This window comes from Pleurodeles waltl, chromosome 12, assembly GCF_031143425.1.
Source record: "Pleurodeles waltl isolate 20211129_DDA chromosome 12, aPleWal1.hap1.20221129, whole genome shotgun sequence".
Taxonomy (NCBI): Eukaryota; Metazoa; Chordata; class Amphibia; order Caudata; family Salamandridae; genus Pleurodeles; species Pleurodeles waltl.
The window spans coordinates 651,011,355-651,019,384 of record NC_090451.1 but is presented as its reverse complement, the minus strand read 5'-3'; positions in this window follow the sequence as shown (position 1 = coordinate 651,019,384).

Here is an 8,030-nt window from a genome sequence, read left to right as displayed (position 1 = left end):
CTGATTGGCCCTCAAATGTAGCACAATAATTTGTGAAACACCACCCCATCTTTTGGCCTGGCTTATACTACACATTAATCTTCAAAGTCATTTTCATTTCTTTTCAGTACTCCATACCTTTCAACCTGACCAGATATCCGTGGTCATCCCTCATCAAATTAATCGTTTTCCATAGTACAGCTTTTAATATGGGTTTTAGGGTCTTCCTGCTCCTGGCCAAATGGCTTTTTACCTTTCAATGGAAATCCCAAGGAATATTACCGCTAGCAGACCAAATGAAATATTTTTCTGTTCCTTTAAGTTTGCCCACCTCCATTTCTGAGCTTTCCTGCGAATTAAAATTTTACAATAAGTGGGAGGAAATGTAATTCTACCAACTAACAGCAAGCCCGCCATCCAACAATCTGCACCTACCTAACTTGCCTGGATGCCCTGAACTTGTAATACAAAGATATCACTAAGTGCCCGTTGCGCTTAATTTCCTGTTTTCTGGCCTGTATTTGTTCTTTCCTTTCTTATGGCCTGCATTGATTTGTTTTTATGGCATTTTATGCCATTCCACGGAGTGCTCTTTGCCCAGGGTCTTGAGTGCTACATCAGGAACCAAAAATGACAAAAAATAAACTGGATGGGAAAAATAGATATGCGTCCGCCACAATGGGAGTGTACAGTGATTCACAGTCATCGTTATCCAAGTCCTCCGTAGTGAACAAGATTCTCTCTCAAAAATATCAGAAATAGAAAAAAAAAACAGACCTTGTGTCTCTGCTATGATTTCTTCATTAAAAAAAAATATCTATTCAAAGCTTTCTTCCTTCAGATTTAGAGTTCACTTCCCTTCTTCACTCTGGGGCTGTGATCAGTAGGCATGTGGAATTTCCCAATCAGTATTGTCACTCAATGCAACCTTCCAATTTTACAAAAAACTATTTTTGGTTGTGTTGGTCATTTGCATAGCGCTGATGCTGCACAACTGTGCTTTCAAATTGCAAAAAGTGACTGACAAAAAAAAGTTGGATGACAAAGTACGTAATGGTCACTATTATTTACGTTAGACTCCTAATACCGAATTATGGTGGACAAGCTAGCCTGCTACGCATGGGCTTGCGTAGCAGATGGAAGTCCATTTTTTAGAGGTAAGTATTCTTTTTAGATTGTGCTCTTTCGAACCAGCATATGATACAAACACACAAATAGTAACATGGTTTGCTTTTCAGTCAAATATAAATAAATTATTCAAGCACGTATTTGAAATTAAAATCTAGTATTGTGAAAGAGTAAAATTGGTCAGAAAATCACAACACAATTTGATTTTAAATTTCAACAAAGTCCTAGAGAATGTAATAATAAACTAAAGGGTAGGGAGCAATCAGTCATTGCTCTGAGTCTAACAATCCCACATTTTACGTAAACTGACAAATGATCGAGTATTTAATTTAAAGTACAATCGTCAATGAATACTTATTGGGTCTGAGTTATGTTTTTTGGCCACCAGCTATTTAGTAAGTTCACAAGGCCACTATCATACGATGCCTCAGATGGTGAGGTATATTGAGATTTATATAAGTGAACTCCCATATTTTGACTATAAATATGAGAACTTCTATTACTATTTTAGGGGAGTATGCCCTCTTCCTCAACTATTTTTAATAACGGGTGTAAGACAATTGTGCCAATTTTCTTCCTGGTTATGTGTTGGACCCACATGATCTTGGAATTTAAACCAACCCTTAGGTAGACCCATTCTGCCAAAGTTTCAAGTGACATATCTCAAAGGCTGACAAAGATTTTCAGTTTGGCCTTCATACTCACATCCATGACTCAAGTTTGCAGTGTTCATTTTTACCAAATGCCAATTATGAAACCTGACTCTGATTTAGAAGACTCTGTTTGCTAATCTTTATCCTTAAGTGAACCCCATATTGGCTCCATGTAGTGAGATGCATAATAGGCTATTTTTAATATAAATTAATGTAGGCATGTGCTGAGGCTCTTTTCTTGTCTGCTTGCTTTATTCGAGCATTGTTACAGGTGAACATAGTGCATATTGAGATTCAAGGCATGTTGAGAGTACTGGAATCCCTCTATTAAAAGGAGTTCAACAGTTGCAGACAAATGGCCAGTTATTGTGCTTTACACACGAACTGTAAAGGGAAGGAAATAATTTTCATGGAAATTGTTTTTCATAAAAGCAGAAAAAGGCACAAAAAGATGTTTTTTCAGGTATGATCAGATTATGACTTATTTGGTTTCCACTGCATGACTCTTTTTCAATACACACCATCTGTACAACGTTTTAGAAAGATATTTCCCTTATACATTTTTTTTTAGAGAAAATATATATTTTTAAGCTACCCCACTGTGTGTTCGGGGACTCATAATTTTGCTGATACCACTAAAAGTCTTAGGTTGCAACTGCGTGCATGCACATTTTACATTAGCTAAAAGTCAGAATCCTGTTAAACATAACATCGGTTACTGGGTAGCTTCAAAAGAAAATTGTGTAATTTAGCTATTTCAGAAGACACGAATTGCTAGTATTTTTACACTATACAAAATACGCAAGTGTTTTTTAATTTTTAGATTCTAGTTTTATAGTTTTCTTTTTGCGATTACACTAACTATATAAGTGAGAGAATGTAAAAAATTGTCATAGGTACCTAGTGACTCATATGGGACAGCCACAGGTTTCCAAAGGCTCCAGCAAAGTATAGCAAATAAACTGCCCCATCTAAGCCAGCTCAAGAAAATAACGCATTGTAACTAGACCATGCAGAATTTTACTGTTCAGGAAATATCTTGCGTAGATCCCCACTTTAGGGCTAGCAACACGTCGTATAATTTTCTATTATCGTTACAAATATTCCAGTTGCTCAAAGTAGAGTTGATTTCAGCAGGAATGTCGTGCAACAATTGATATTTGCAAGAAAAAGCTATGCAAGATCATTTATTCTTGTGAACCGATGGTAAAAAAAAAAGGACTCTCGTGACAAAACCTTACGTCTGATGTAAAGGCACTTCCGATGTAGAGTGCTGCAATGTATAAGAGCTCCTAGTTTACCCACTACGATATAGCAACCGTAGTGCATCAGAAGTAACAGTTAACATTTCTATATGTTCCTCCACTTTTCAATATAGTGGACTGAAAACGAATTAGGGAGAAGATGCTAAAATCTACAAACCCATAAGGCACCAATCTATTTGGTTAGAAAGGTGAGGAAATGCAGAGCGGTCTATGTGATGTGTTTTGCATGATCGGTGAAAGCTGGTCCTAATGTGTCATTGCAGCCTTTTAACTCTACTGATACAAATTCATCCTCGCCTTGCGGTGGTGAAATGGTCATTCTGCTAGTGCATGGAATCCCACCTCATCTGTTCTGTGAGAGCCAGATTTGTACTGCTTTCCTGAATTCTCAGTAGTCCTGGATGCTTCTTGGCTTTTCTGGGACAGATAATTATAATTGTGTAGAATGTACAGCAAAGGAGGATCGACCAATGCATTTTTGTACTTGTAGGAAGGGACAAGAAGTCAAAGCCCAAACTCAATCTATGTTGTATTAGCTTATATGTATTAATTTAGCATTATATTAGTAATTTAGGGCCATATGTACGAAAGCTTTTTCCCATTGACACAGAAAGGGTAAAATCCTTTGGTACATCTGGCCCATAATGTAATGCTCCCTGAAGACCTGTATGCCAGGAGACCTCAAATCAGAATCCCAACTTTTAGCACCTCTGACTAGCAACTAGTCCCATTACTATGGTCTTCTGTACACCGGAAAGAAAACAATACTTCTGTTAGAAGTTTTAGGAAGCACACACAAGCTCCCCTATTGTAGCTTTCTGTTCCTCCAGGAAAGAACTTGTGCAAGGTTAACCTGCAAGCAGATACTTTGCCACTTCTGCACAGAGAGGGAAATCCCTCTCGAGCTTTCTAACTTAAGCTGCAGATTGTGTGCAAAATGAATATGTGACAATTTAACACATACAAAAACTATTAGCTTGAGCTACAATTGGAACCTTAGCTGAACCTTGGCTTAGTCCTATTACATTTATTATTTCGCACACATTCATATAAGGCGGTGTCAAAATCCATCAAGTCCTGTGACACATATAACTTGTCAAACAAGCAAAAACAGTACACACAAATACAATACACTGTAATATGAATGGGAGTAATTAGGAACAATTTTAGATTTTCTTCCTATTTTTTCCACATTTTTCCCTCACCAAGAAGACTTTTGTAGTAGTTGGTGTCTCTTCTTCCTCCTTACATGTGTCTTGTGGTAACCTTCCCCGCGGTTTTTGCACAACCGTACGTATAGGTTACATGCCTGAAAGTTAGTAGCACAAAGATAAGCTTGGGAAAGTGCTTTCATATACATTTTTGAGCCATATATGTCACCATTCTCCATTGTTACCCCAATATACATTTCATTCCCTGTGCACGTCACAGGCACTAATTAATAATGTTTGGCTTTTTCATATATTCCTTCATTTACAAATGTGTAATGTATGCGGATGTTAAGTACAGTTGCATATCTACTCCACTCTCGTACACATTACCATCCTGAGTAACGTAGAGGTGCGCTCTGCAATCTTTCCAAACAAAGGTTTACTTTACTTCTACTGAACAGCTATGTGAGTCACCCCAGTTGTTCCAATTAAATATTTGCGGCCTAACCTGAAAGTCACTGAGGACTGACATGCTTTCAAAAACACATGTCTTAACCAAGATGATCGCTCTAGCTCCTATCCTTGGAAACGGTGCTTACTTCGAGCCCTGTGGTTGAACACGGGTCCTACAGGAACTCATTTGTGGGAAACTGCGCTTTTTTCCCTCATCAGAATTTGACCGCAAAATACTGGGAACAAATGGGAAAAAGATAGAAAAACAGTGACAAAGAAAGCAGGGATGGAAAAACTTAAGGTGGGCGTTGGCCACAGGCTTCTGACAGGGGCGTAGTTTCGGGGGGGGGGGGTGGGGGAGGGTTTACACCCGCTAATAAATATATTTGCTACTAAATAGTTTGGTTCAGGTGTTTTTAATCGGATATGGTGAGGTCACAGTTGGATTTCACTTAGGAGTTTTACATGCAGACACAGAAAAAAAAATACACACACACTTCCTACCCTCTCTTTTTTTTTAAGTTCTTAAAAACTGTTGATTTAAAAAAAATATATGGTCTTTCAAGTAACCCCAACAATCTGCACTGCTAATCTCTGCCCACCGCCTCTTAAACCCCCCCATGCTCTGCTTCATGATTGATGTATTTTACCATGACATGCGGCATGTTTGTTGGGAAATTGGAAGCTCAACCCGCCTCCCCATCTTACTGACCCAGCTATTCCCCTGGCTTCTGAGTAAAACATTGGGGTCCAACACACATTCTTTTACAAATTAAGCACAGCCTGGAGGCCACAAATACCACCATACTACAGCTTCAGTCCAAGTAATTGCTTTCTCTCTTTAGAAAGATTCAGAGCATATGATTGCCACTCATTTATTTTTCATTGTTTGCCTGGGTAAACCCACGTCTGTCAGTGTGTTGAGAAACGTGTGTTATTGTTGGGATAAAATGCTTCTTTTTCAAATGTATTTTATGTAAAAATGTGTATTAAAATCACCATTTAAAACGCACAACTGTGTTTGTTATTTGTAGTACTTTAAATCTATAGAGTAGATTTACATAACCTATATAAAGATATAAACTGAAGTGCAGTGTGGATTACTGTAATGTTTATTTTCCCACACACAGGAAGGATTTAGTGATAGATTCGTGTACCAAAGATGGGCCTGCAAGGGTGAGCTTGTCCACTGAGGTGATTAATAGTCTAAGAGCAGCATTGTCATAGTGCCAGTTCACAACTTCATCTGTATTAAAACATGGGGGTAGTAGCAAATGATCAACTGTGAAATTTGATTAACTTACATGTAGATGATTATTTGTGAAGCATCTCTCCATGTTTTAATACAGATGGACTTCTGATATGATCATAAATGGAGATTGTGCAATTATATAATTTAGTGTGTCTCCCTTCACCTTCCAAATGCTCATGTATGTGGTTTGAATATAACCAATATAAAGTACAGTGTGGAATACTGTATTGTTTATTTTCCGACACACATGAAGGATTCAGTGATAGATGTTTGCATCACAGATGGGCCAGCCAGGGTGAGCATTCTAACACCCAATGATGGATTTGATAGTTGTCCTTTTTTATTAATTAAAATGTGCAATTTCCATGAAATTCACAAGTTCCTACAGTTATCCTTTCGCTTAAAAAGCGCTTTATGAAAACTTGTTCTTGTTCCCAAATACAAAATGATGGCCACATATCATGATGGCCATGAAGCTGATGATCATACTGTGTAAATTTATTATTTTTACCCCCAATTTTATATGCCTCGTGTGCCCAGAACTTCTCTGGGGCCGTTCACATCTCACAGTGGCTCCCCTTTGCAGTGTATTTATTTTTTGTAATTTGTTACATCTCGATCCAAAATCGTAATTTTCATAGTGAAGGAAAAAATGTGGATTTCCCCTTCATCAGCTAATCACTTTTAATGTGATTTACAGAAATCACAACTTTTAAAATTGTGACTTTCTTTGACAATATATGTCTCAGAATTAATTGTTCTAAGCTTATCTGGCGCAACACTAATAATTTAAACACAGCTGGACGAAATTACACCAAACCATGAAAAGCAAGCTTTCTGAGGAAAGTTCTACTACATGCCAAGATTCTTGCAAATCTGTTCATTGTTCAGGTGTAAGTCCACGTTTTATTGGTTTGCAATGGGAGCTAAGATGCTAACATGACAAATGTGTTTTTTGATCCACCACTTAACTATGGTGAAATAATATGCATTTTACCAAGAGAGGTGTTAGCTGAATATCTTAGAAAATCTCTAAATTTAGTGCAGATCCCTCCAAGAGGATCCCACTTATGGGTAAATCATTAAACACATTTTCAATGGAATGTGAAGCTAAACGATAAGTAGTATAATTTATATGTAGTATGTTTGACGATTCGCAGAATGCAAAATGTGAATGTTTGAACTGGTACCGATGCTCCTGCTCTCCCTCAATAATAGCAATAAATAGAATATGACACTCAGCTGATCTTTATAGTTTACTGTGTTGTTTTTTCAAGTGTAGTAGTTACAGTGACTGTAGATATAGTCTATTTGAAGAAAGCAACTGATTGATACTTTAACAAGGCATACAGCTCTATTTATTTCCAAGCTTTAACAGTGATAGTCACTTCTGAGCTGATTCACAGCTTAATAAGATATTTTCTTATCTGCACAAACTCTTTTAATGGCATTTTGGGATTTCCTGTTTTTCTTTCTTGAAGGAAAAGTTTGATGTTAACTGCTACGCCCATGCGGCTCATGAAACAAGAAAAATAGCAAGAGTGTCCATGTACAATTCAGATATTTCATTATATCTGTTTCTGCATCACTTTGCTCTCCTTGTTCGATCAGGATTGTTAAAAATCAATATTATCAGCATCCATTTGATAACCAAGCAATATCCATATCACATGTACATATGATCCCGCAGTTTTTTGTCTCGTCCTCACATGATTTATGATCTTGTATGTCCGCAATATAACATCTTGAAATTCTGTGATCTCTTTTTGGTTTCTCTCAACCAGTGTATATATATATATATAATATATATACATATATATATATATATATATATATTTATATTTTTAGGCAAACTGACCTGCTGTTATTCTTGAACTCTATCTTTGGGACACTGCAATCCAGTGCCCAATGTATGTGCCCTAACTCCTAATCCATGTTGAAATTGGCTTAAACCATGATTGGCACATTTAACATTCCTATAGGGCCATAGCATATGGTGCAGAAATCCACTGATGGAATGCTAAGTGCAATGCCACTTACGGACTGCAGCATCTATTGTTCCATTCACTACAGTGGCAGTGCAAGCATGGCTTATGGACTATCCTGACAGTAGCAGCTTGACCCCTGCTGCCCCAAACTGTCAGTCACT